Source organism: Rhincodon typus, chromosome 20 (assembly GCF_021869965.1).
Source record: "Rhincodon typus isolate 14 chromosome 20, sRhiTyp1.1, whole genome shotgun sequence".
Classification (NCBI taxonomy): Eukaryota; Metazoa; Chordata; class Chondrichthyes; order Orectolobiformes; family Rhincodontidae; genus Rhincodon; species Rhincodon typus.
In genome coordinates, this window is record NC_063351.1 from 19,386,485 (window position 1) to 19,398,979 (window position 12,495).

The 12,495-nt window shown below is 37.6% G+C and overlaps 1 protein-coding gene across 3 annotated transcripts in view; it reads right to left on the reverse strand.

Moving 5' to 3' along the window:
• pwwp2b (PWWP domain containing 2B) overlaps positions 1-12,495 on the reverse strand; it is an 87,869-nt gene that overhangs the window by 44,390 nt on the left and 30,984 nt on the right. The window contains exons 4-5 of one of the 3 annotated variants that reach the window (XR_007264272.1): positions 9,120-9,166; positions 4,788-8,106 (exon numbers count right to left, since the gene is read on the reverse strand). The exons of the other annotated variants lie outside the window; for them this stretch is intronic. The gene's annotated coding sequence lies outside the window, so the exon portion shown is untranslated. Of the gene's footprint in view, positions 1-4,787; positions 8,107-9,119; positions 9,167-12,495 lie in introns of those variants that run through there. 3 annotated transcript variants of the gene reach the window in all.

The window sequence follows — 12,495 nt, forward strand, 5'->3', positions numbered from 1 at the left end:
AAACATCAGCCTTTCTGCTCCTAAGATGCTGCTTGGCCTGCTGTGTTTATCCAGCCCTGCACCTTGTTGTCTCGGATTCTCCAGCATCTGCAGTTCCTACTATCTCTGTACCAGTGACAGCCACATCACAGAAATTAATTGATCTGCAAGATAAATTTCTTAATCAATTCCACGGTCATTATGTTGTGAAAGTCAGAAGTCATATGACACCAGGTTATGGTCCAACAGGTTTATTTGAAATCACACACTTTGGAGCACTGTTCCTCCATCAGGTGAAGGGGAGAGAAGCACACAGACACAGAATAAATAGGCAGAGAGATAATTACAAGATAATTCTAGGTAATTAAGAGTGTCAAAAGATAGTACAAATGGTATGAGAACAGTGTCACCAGGCTGAATAACAAGTCTTTGCAAGTGATCAAAAATGTCAGATGGTGTGAGTAAAGTGTCAACACCTGAATAGCAAGTGAACAGATGGCCTACAGTCCAATTAATTAAGGCAGAGAGGTAATTACAAAAAAATTTAAAAACAAGACGGTGCTAGAGACAAGCAAAATGGCTGGAATAACATGATAGGTATAAGAGTTTCATGACAAGGGTCTAACCAAAGTAACAAGTAATCCAAAACTGTACAAACTAATTAAGGTAGAGAGATAATAACAAGTTATTAAGGTGACAGTGTCTAAACAGAACAATAAGGAAGATTTTACAAATACAGAAAAGTATGGTGGGGTTATATGTAGTGCGACGTGAAGCCAAGACCACAGTTGAGGCCATCTTCATGGGTACGGAACTTGGCTATCAGTTTACGTTCAGCGATTCTGTGTTCTTGTGTATCTTGAAAGCTGCCTTGGAGGATGTTTACCTGAATGTAGGAGGCTGACTCTTGTTGACCACTGAAGTGTTCCCTGACTGGGAGGGAACTTTCCTGTCTGGCGATTGCTGCATGGTGTCCATTCATCCATTGTCATAGCGTCTGCATGCTTTTGCCAATATAGCATGCCTCAAGGCATCCTTTCCTGTCGTGTATGAGATCGACAACATTGGCTGAGTCACATCAGTATCCACCGTGTACGTGGTCTTCCCACGTGTGGTGGTAGTCTCCATGTAGATGATATGGCATGTCTTGCAAAGGTTGCCATTGCAGGGTTGTGTGGTGATGTGGTCGCCGTTCTAATGAAGGCTGAGTAGTTTGCTGCAAATGATGGTCTGTTTGAGGTTTGGCAGTTGTTTGAAAGCTATGCATATGTTGACAGTTTACTCACACCATTTGACACTTTTGATCACCAGCAAAAAACTTGTTCTTCAGCCGGCGATACACCACTCACACTATTTGTACTTATCTTTTGACACTCTTAATTACAAGATAATTCTAGGTAATTATCCCTCCACCTCTAAATTCTGCACCTATATGCTTCCCTCCACTTCACCTGATAAAGGAGCAGCACTCTGAAAGCTTGCGATTTCAAATAAACCTGTTGGACTATAACTTGGTGTCGTGTGGCTTCTGAGTTTGTCCACCCCAATTCAACACTGTTCACATCGCGTTGTGAACCAGCCAACTTTATTTATGTTTTTTTGATTTTCTTAATGAACAGTTAGTTTCTGGTCTTCAGGTTCACCTCGTATTCCCTTCACGACTAACATGAAGCATGCAAGTGTTAAAATTCAAATTTTGATCAATTAAGTTAAATATTCTTATTCATTTCCTAACTGGTAGTTTCAAGGATTTACACTTGCATAACCATTCTCTGCATATCTTCATTTCTTGTTTGAATATATATGCTCAAGGCCAGATTAACTGGTCCAAAATCACCTTGTTTTCTTTTAAAAGAAAAGTGTGTTATTTGCCTGTAGAATTTAAATCAAAGTAGTACTGGGTTGGGCTGCTGACACTGCAGGGTTACTTGCCAAAACACTTGCAAGACTTTAACCCAATAAGCTAACTAGACAACTGAAGGTTCATTTCTTCAACTGTTGAATCTGTATGCCTGTTCATGATTTTCAGATCAAGAAAAGATATTTTGCTATCTCCAAGGTGAATATCCTAATTTCAAAACTTAAATATGGAAACTGAGCAAGAAATGCTCATTTTCCAAATTTCAATAAATTAGCGTTCCTTAAAAATCAAGTTTACACAGAACAGTTTTCACTCTTTCATAACAAGTAAAACAATTATAATTGACAATTTAGTATCATCAAATGACAAGTAATCCGTAGTCTATTAGAAGCAAGTGATCTCTTTCCAGCATTTAAACATACCACACATTTTCAGCCCATTCCAGTGACTTAACATCCAGAATAGTGATGTTACAGAATGAAAAAACAGCAAAAACACAACACAAGGTGACTAGTTTCACTTATAACAATCCAAAGGATATACCATTACAATGAATTGTTTTGTCGTTGTGCAATACTGGTTCCAGAAGTTGACACAGTAACAAATGCTGGAAATACTCAGCAGGACCTTAGTTTTTTGTTTCAATGTTTATAGCAGTCCATTTTCAGTATGAAAAGTCTCTTTATATATTCAGTGCTTGGACACAAGTTGAACATATATTAATTAAAACAAGAATTAGGAGCAGGAGTATGCCATTCAACCCTTTGTGCTGGTTCTGTCATTTGATAAGGTCACAGCTGATTTGAGTGCAACCTGAACACTCCTCTTATCTTTCTGCAACCCCCACCCACCCCTGCCCTCTGTAACCCCTCCCCATTCAAGCCTGAACTCCATTGATCATCCAAAAATCAATCTAACTGAGCGATGAACAGAAGTGCTCTTGCCTCCACTGCCTTCTGGGGGAAGAATATTCTGCAAAGATCAGTTTTGGGATATCTTGTTTGTAATATATAATTTATATATAAATAAAATAGAATATATATATGCTATTATTTATATAAGTGATTTGGATGAAAACTTGGATGATCTGATTAGTACGTATGCAAATGACATGAAGGTTGGAGGAGTTTTGGGTAGTGACAGGCTGTCGAGGGATACAGCTGGAAATAGATCTGTTGGAAAGTTGGGCGTAGAAATGGCAGATGGAGTTTAATCCAGATAAGTGTGAAGTGATGCATTTTTGCAAGTCAAATGCAAGAGGAACTCATACATTTAAAAAACAGGGCCATACAATACTTAACACTTGTTTGGATCTCTGGTGGCTTGGAGTTTGTGACCCCAAAAAGTTAACTCGACAGGTTTGTAACCCACAGTTCGGGAAGTTTTACAATAGACATGAACATTCTATTTGCCTTCGTAATCACTTGATGTACCTAAATACCAACTTGGTAATTCATGTACCAGGACATGGAGATCACTCTGTTGTACAGAGTTCTGCAATATCATTCCATTTAAATAATATTCCATTTTTCTATTCTGTCAAAGTTTATATTTTCTCACATTGATCATTCAATTCACGTATCCAAATTCCTATGTTGACTCTTTTATTCCATGTTGATAATTTTCCATCTCCATCTTTAACTATCAATCCTTTATCCAAATCAATTATACAGATTGTAAACACGCCATAGCATTGATCCATGTGGCATTCCATTAATTACTGCTTCCCAGACCAAAAATGACAATTATGCCTAGCCTCAACTTCTTGTTAGGTAGCCAATCTTCTATCCATGCCAATATAATCCTTTACACCAAGTTTTTGCAATATGGCAGCTCATGAAGGGCTTCTGCTTCACCACATCCAGAGGTTCTCCTTTATTCACCTTCTGTGTTACTTCCTCAAATAACACTTATTTGTCAAACAGCATTTCCATTTCTCAAAAACCACGTTCACTCTACCCGATTGTATTCCAATTTTCTGACCTCTATTGCCTCCTCCATAATAGTTTCCAGCATTTCCCCTTAAGTAGATGTCAGGCTACTTGATCTATAGTTTTCTGTACTGTCTCCCTCATTTCTTGAATACAGGGGCTACATTTATGATTTTCCAATTCATTGGAACATTTCTAAAAATCTAGGTAGCTTCAGAAGATCACAACTATGCAGCTACTATTTCTGCATCCACTTCTTTCAAGGCACTAACATACTGGTCATCCGATCCAGGACACTTGTCAACTTTAGTTTTCTTGGGTATCATTCTAACTAAATGTCAGGAGATGAAAATGCGATTTTTAAAGAATTGACAAGCTGACTGGAAATACTTAACAGACTTTAGAAATTATTTTGAAAAATCAGAACAATTAACTAAGTTTGGCATTAGGGTCCCTTGGAGAACATGACTTGGGAATTAATAATGAAAAAAAAGGAATAACAATAACAGGTATTATCTGTCTTTACTGTAGAAGACAAAAAACAAACTAGTAACATCTGAAAATCAATAAGGTGAGGAATTATCATTTTGTTTTTCTCTATGAAATCATTTTATGGCAAATGCATAAAGGGAGCATTTAAGAAACAGCAAAACAAAAGACCGAAGAGTACCAGAAAGTCACATCTTCCTGAATATATAACAAAAAGAACTTGTATACTAAACTTTGCCATTGTGGTCCATTGGTTAAAATTCTTTTAAGCACGGCTAAGAACTGGAAATATCATGATGAAGCAAAGAAAATTAGCTATCTAGTTCAATGTGCAATGTTGTATCAACAAATCAAGATATTGTTAGGTAACATCTGTTTCCTTCTCCTTACCTTCCTCTGCCATTAAAATCTCAAATAACATAAATGCAAAAGTCTTTATACATAGATATATTTCAAACATGTTTTGTTGCAGCCATAACAATGCACATGTGATGACAATGCCCTAAAGAAAATGAATGAAATGCAAAGTGTTTCAATAGACTTTATTGCTGATTAACTTTTTACCTTGTTGCTACTCCCAATACATCAGCAGTTTGTACGGTGGAAATGCACTAGTAAATACACAATGTCAATCTGTTGTAAAGCAACATATCAGAGACTGAATACAATTCACTAGCATTTACAAGTACAGCAGAGCACATTTTAAAATTCATTGCTACAATCACTTAAAATAAAAAGAAAATCTCCTGTAGAGTATATAAACTATTATCATTCACTACAGTTTACAACCCAGGAAATCAAATCCAATTGAGGCTAACATTTTCAGTGCAGGGTCATTGAAATTGAGGTTCTACGCTGTCCCTCACATGCCACAGCTTCTAAGTGATTCCAAGAAGTCTTTTAATTCTGCATCTTACCTAAATCCAGTTGGTTTGCTCTGCTATCCAAGTGGAGTAGTTGCAACTTTATCTATAACCGTTGAGAGCCATACACACAAAAGACAGTTTCCTGCAGCAGCCTTTTACCATCTTGATATCAGAGTATATTTTAACACAATGGAACTCTCCAGGGTTTAGACAAACAAAACCGTCAATAAGCAAGGCAGAGCTTTACCTCAGGATTCAATTTTCCCAAGAAAATGAAATTAATCAAACAACAGCAAATTGGTCTTATGAATCTAGAATATGTTGTTCAACATAAAATGGATCTTATGGCTTCACAAATGCACATAGGAGTCCAATCTTGTGTCTCCACACCACCATAAAACAGAGGAGTCATTAAAAAAAAATGATTATAGTTGGCAGCAGCCACTGGCTGAAGTTGTCCCTGTGTAAGTAGGAAGGCACCTATCATCTGCATCAACTCTTGTAAACAATTGGGTAAATTGATGGATGAAAGCTATGGTACATGCAATTTTAACCTCTCCTCCCCCATCTCCCCCACCCAAATAAAAGCTCCTAAGGCTTCACTATTAGCACAAGGATGATTGGAAGAATTATTCCACTCAAGGAAGCAGCAGCCATGTTTTTACGGCTAAAACCACTTTGCACGCTAAAAAGTGATTTCACCAGAAGTACGAACGAGCATATGATTGTTGAAAATGGTGTTATAAATAGGATAAAGACTTTTTTTGCAATTGTACTACAATAAGAGATTGTTAAGTATTCCTTCTCAGAAGGTACTGGAAATAATTAAGATGAAGAAAAGATGAAAGATTTTTTGCAGGAACAGATTGATAAACTGTACAAAATGTAAGTCATGTACACTGAAGATCTGCAAATTTGAATATGTGTTTTCATTCAGGTTTCTTTGAATACCTCAAAACAGAATTTTGAGACAAGAACTGGTAACTTACTAGGGGAAATGTTGAAAGCATCTTTGGACAAGTCTCTGGTTCCCTAGATATATGTACCTGAAGTTGACAAAAAAAAAAGTTGAATTATTCCAGGCTTTGAAGAGGTTGTCTGGTCAATTCCTCTAAATGCTTGTAATGGATACAGGTGGACATTTTGTCTAGAATGCACCTACATGCAAAATGATGCTCTGCTCCAACAAAATAACAATAGAGAACAGCTATCCACTAGTTCCATACATGCATTCAAAATAGTTGCTTCGAAAAATGTTTCCATCCCATTTCTTGGATTCACCTTTACCCTCCTGAAGGTATCAGCTCATGGTTTGATGCAGTTCCACAGGGTCCAGCAACCTCCAGAACTGTAAGTGTCCTCTTGTATATGTTTTAGTCATTTAAAGAGAATATTGCAACTGAGCTTAATTTGTTTGGAGTTTGCACACAAGTATTTTGCAACAGGATCAAATTTTCATTCCTACCTATCAAGCTGCCAATTTCAATTATATAGTTGCTAAGACCACCCTTGCCCAAAAACTGAAATATAGTGCCTGATTTATGTGGGTCTATATTGCAGAGGTACACTTACCAACTGACAGTGTTTAAGTGCTGTAAAAGGCAGTATAGACAAGGTAAAGACACCAGTATGCTTGCAGGTATTGCCTTTTCAGTTACGATGGAATAATTCACTGCTTCTTTGGAGGAATTTGGGCTCAGTCATAATGAATTTCACTGTACAAGATTCATAACATACTGGAGATACCATTCAAAAGATAAAAGTAATGCACTCATCAAAGCTGTTAATCCTTTCAACAAGATAGATATTATGGAAACAATCTTCATATAGCCTGATTTTCTTTGAACTGCACTTTCCTCCCCAATAAAATAATTTTGGTTCATTTCTATGGAAGCACATCAGTTTTTGGTAAACTTCATGCACATAATAGGACTGGAAGTGAAAATGCAATGGTGGAACAAACAACAGAACAGCTCTACCAATTTACGGTGGCCTGGACTACATTTGTATCTTCTAACACACTGGTTATGCAATGTCCAGTGCTATTAATAGCACATCTAAACTTAATATCATGGTCTGCTTAGTTACTTCAGCATCAATGTACAAAATATACCTTAAAGAAAGACACCAAAGCTAACTTTAATTGATACACTTAAAGATGATGTGCTTAAAGATACAGGTTAATACGATTCATAATATTGCTTTAGGGCAACTGAAAGGGCCAACATGTTACTCAGTACAGGCTCTTCTTACAAATGGTTCTTTTTGCGTAACTTTTCCCTATGGTAAAATTTATGTTACAACTTCATGATTTACTGTACCACTGAACTGCTTTAAATGCATCATTATTCAACATTACTTGTTCATTGGGTACAGGTCCAGTGAATGCTGGAGAAGAGGTAACATTAGCATTTTGCAAGCCTTGCATCTAGTGCACTGTGATAATGATATGCTGCTAAATGCCAATGAAGTTGCAAAAAAAACACCCAAAATGTCTCGCAACCATTGAGACAAATAGGTATCTGCAGTATTTAAAGATATGTTATGCTCACTGTATTAAAACTACTGCACTATGTAATTTTTAAAAAATCATTTGAATCAAAATAAAAAATGCTCTAGTCTTTATCCATTGTTCACCTGGGAAATTTTTTGCAGTAATTTTATTCAATTGAAACAAATCTGAGACAATGAAAACAGTGACTTAAATAGTTACATTCCAAATTATAACATTCACTGTCCACCCATAATATGGGCTACATCACAGCCATTAACAGTCCAATAAGAAAAGTCAGACTTCCTTCTGCTTGCTCCTTTCCCTTGCTTGTCACAGCTCAAGCTCAGTCCTTCAAGATAACTTGGTAGAATTCACCAGGATCCAACAGCCTGTAATTGCCATACAAAATGGAGCATTGGTTGAAGCTCAGAGACAGTTAAAACATAGGAAGGATATCCACTCATCTTTCCCCTGATCTTCAGCTATCTTTAAAAAAAAGAAAGAAAGGAAAATTACTGCATCAAGGAAGTTGTAATAACAAGTACCTGTCCCAAGCAAATACATTTCAGCTATTGCACATTACTTTTTCATATTAACAATACAATCATACTATACAAATGTGCACTGCAAATTCTTCTGCAACAGCAATGTATTATATCCCATGCTTGATTTAAAGGTACCCTACATCTTATCAACTGCTTTATTTTAAATAAAAAGAAAAAGCACCACAGAATTTCTAGTACTGGAATGCACTGAGGATTCAAGAGATATTCTTCATCTCTTCAAAAAGTGCCTTGGGGCCCAAACTTCCATCCAAGACAGTAAAAGTTGAATGAGATGTTAACCTCAAAGAAAAAAGGCTCAAGTGCCTGCTTCACACAACTTCTGCTGGTGAGGTCCCACCCCTGCTTTTGGAGCAAATTTAGTAGATAGGAAGTAGATTGTAGAGGACTCCAGTGTCAAATAAGATTTTTAAAAAGTTAGAGAAACTACATGAAAACAATACATGGTCCCATCAGGTGAAGGAGAAACATTTATACAAATAGGTAGAATGAAACTTGTTTTGGAAACAAACTACCATAAACAAAAAAGGGGCCTCCAAATTGCAGGGAATTATGAAAAGAGTATACCAAGGGTTAATTCTCAATTTCTTTTCATTTTAATGTATAGTAACCGAAGTTCGCAGATTGAGATCATACAGAAAGAGCAAAATTAGTAATTAAGCAATACGATCAAGAGAATTTAGATCTTTGAGACCATGTGCCAATTTGTGACATCTGTTTCAAAACAGATGAAAGTAAAAAGGAATTAGTCATGACAAAAAGAGCCCAAAGAGACAGTAAAGAGAGTCTCAGGGTTACAGTAATAGAACACTTGATCACAACAGTACGTAGCTACTGAAAAATGCAAAGCAGATACGTACAGAGGAAATCTTTAGTTATATATTTGCTGTATAAAATACTGCACAAACATGTGGTGCAGCCTATCATTCTACTTACCTACTCAAAGCATATCAATGCCTTTCTCTCTGCTGTGTTTCTAAATCCTAGCAACAATTTGAAAGATTCTTACATTAATGGACCTGTGTTCAGTTACATTTGCAAAAAAAAAACTTCAGAACAAATGTGAAGATAATTAGCATTTCATTAGCAAACATTCACAATATATTGCACCATAGTTAGAAGTGTAGATGCAAAATTTTACTGTAACAGATATCTTCAGTGAAGCAAAATATTTCAGTTTAACCACATTAAATTTTCTATAGCAACATGCACATAAATCCCTTTGGAAACCAGACCATTCAGCCTGGCTAGACAGCAAGTGTCTGTCTGAATCACCGTCAAATGAATAATGTACTTAATGTCCGCTGTAAACAGTCAGGAGTGAAAATTAAATGTGGAGCTCTCAATGAAAAGGATACATAGAATACCCAGGAACATAACCTTCAAAATTAAATTCTAAAACTAAAAATAGATGTTTTTTAAAAAAAATTGGTTCATCAATATACCAAATATTGTAGCCAATGTTGACTGAACGTTTAGATCTAACTGAATGTCAGTTAATCCCTATACAACGTCTCATGCATTCACAAATTTCTTTGGTTGGAAGGATACAGCAGAGTAACTCCACCAGGTAATAGAAAGCTTAATAACAGTGGCCTATCCATTTCCTTGCTTGGAAGTACAAAACTATTTCAAATAGTTAACTGTGTGGAAATCCAAGCTTCAGTAACAACAATGGGGAAACATGCAGTAGACTTAGGGCAGGTTCCTGAGAATGGTAACTACAGCACAGACACAAATTATAAAAAATATTTTAAACAAAGTTAGGCAAAGGGCACCATCCTCAAAGTGTACAAGGCCAAATACATGATGTGTAAACTTTTCTTCCTGTACAAAAGTAGGGCATTCTCCCAAGTACAAGTAGTAAAAGAACCTTCACTTATGGGAAATAAAAACAGAATGTGCTCAAAATACCTAGTGCATCTGGCAGCATCTATAAAGAGTTAACATTGAGTCAAATAGGACTGAAGGCTTATAAATCCCCAGGGCTTTATAATCTACATTCCAGATTTCTTCAGGAAGTGGCCCAAGAAATAGCAGATACATTGGTGGTCATCTTCCAAGATCCTCTCCAATCTGTAGGAATTGTTCCAGAGTGTGGGATAACTAATGTAATCACATGATTCAAAAAGGGAGTTAGAAAGAAAACCATGAATCATAGAAAGCTGTGAGGAGGATGCAGAGATGAAGCAATGTGATTTGGGTAGGCTGAGTGAGTGGGCAAATGTATAACAGCACAATGTGGATAAATGTGAGGTTATCCACTTTGTTCGCTAGAGTAGGAAGGCAGATTATTATTTAAATGGCTGTAAATTGAGAGAGGGGAATATTCAAGAAGACCTGGATGCTCTTGTGCATCAGTTGCTGAATGTAAGCATGCAGGTGCAGTACACAGTAAAGAAGGCCATTGGTATTTTGGCCTTCATTGCAATAGGATTAGAGTACAGGAAAATGCATGTCTTTCTGCAATTATACAGGACATTGGTGAGACCTCATCTGGAATATTGTGTGCAGTCTTAGTCTTATCTTAGGAAGGATGTTCTTGCTATATAGGGAGTGCAGCAAAGGTTTACCAAATTGATTCCTGGGGTAGCAGGGCTGATGCATGAGGACAGCGAGTCAGTTAGGATTGTAAACAAAAACCAAAAGAACTGTCGATGCCGTAAATCAGAAACAAAAACAGAAGTTGCTGGAAGTTGCTTTTCCAGCAACTTCTGTTTTTGTTTCAGTTAGGATTGTATTCATTGGAGTTTAGAAGAATGAGTGGAGATCTCAGTAACCTGAAGAATTCTAACGGGATTCAAAAGGTTAGATGCATGACGTTCCAGACACTGGAGAGGACCAGAACTGGGGTCATAGCTTAAGGATAAGAGGTAAACCTTTCAGGTCTGAGTTGAAGAAATAATTCTGCACCCAGAGTGGTAAGCCTGTAGAATTCATTGACCAGAGAGAGTGTTTGAGGCCAAAACTTTGAGATTTTTCAAGAAGGCAGATACAAGTCTTGTGGTAAAGAGATCAAGGGATATGTAGAGGGGACGGGATTAGATAATCGAGGTCAATGATCAGCCATGACACTGGAAGGAAGACAGAAACCTGATGGATATTATACCATCCGATGGCAAGATGGGGAGGAAGACCAGAGGGAAGTAATTGGTTAGAGAAGAGGGATAGGAAGATTAAATGATAAAGATGACATGGACAAAAGGGAGTGAAAATGGTTGCAGTAAACAGGTAAAGTGAGTTTAAATGCCAGTTATTCCCAAAAGCAGAAAAAAATCCAAAGCAGCAGATAGCATAAAATTAATAACATGGGAGACAATTCATGGGCTGAAATTGCTGAACTCAAGACTAAATCCAGAAGGCTGTAAGGTGCTTACTCAAAAGATGAAGTGTCTTTTCCTGAGTTTGTGTTCAGCTTGACTGAAACTCTGCAGCAGGCGCTGATATGTGAACGTGAAAGCAAAGTGACAAAGCGAAAAATCAAACAACCGAACGCTCAGGGTCAAGGCTGCAAATGAGTGGAGGTGTTCTGCAGTTAACCAATCCGTACTTGCTGTCCCCAATGTAGAGGAGACCAAGTTATGAACAGCAAGTACAGCAGACTAATTTGAAAGATAAATCTCATTTTCATCGAGAAATGACTGGGGGCTTGGATGATGAGATGACAGGAGTTATAAGGAGTGGTCATACCTCCAGCGATATCATGGGAAAGTGCTGTGGGAAGGGGTTGATAGAGGAGTGCACCAGGGTGTCATGGAGCAAAAAGCCACTTTGGAATTCTGGCAGGGGCCAGAAAGATGTGCTTGGTGACAACATCATGCTAGAGGTTGTCAAAGGAACGGAAAGTGAGGAATCTTTTCACATTTCGGAGGAGGAGGAGGAAGTTGCACAGAAGTCAGGGAAATGGATCAGGTACCTGAGAGGGTCATGACAGTGTGGCATGGGGAAGTGTGTGGAAATCGAACGTCATTAGAAGCATTGTTGAGGAACAGTGTATCAGAACAGATGCAGAGGTAGAGAAACAGGGAAAATGGAACGGACTCCTTAAGAGGAGGTCAGGAAGTGAAGATGACATTGCTGTGGGAGTTGCTGGAATAACGATCATTATCCCCAGAAACGGACACAAACAATTTGAGGATGGGAAAGGGATGGAGAGTTCAACCATGTGAAGGTGAGAGAAAGTGGAAATTGGAAGCGAAGTGCATCAATGTACTGGAAAAGAGTTGGGGAATGGACACCACCCCATCCTCCAGAAGGACCACAATAAGGAATGCACCACATACTCTACATCAAGACAAACATAACTAGAGCT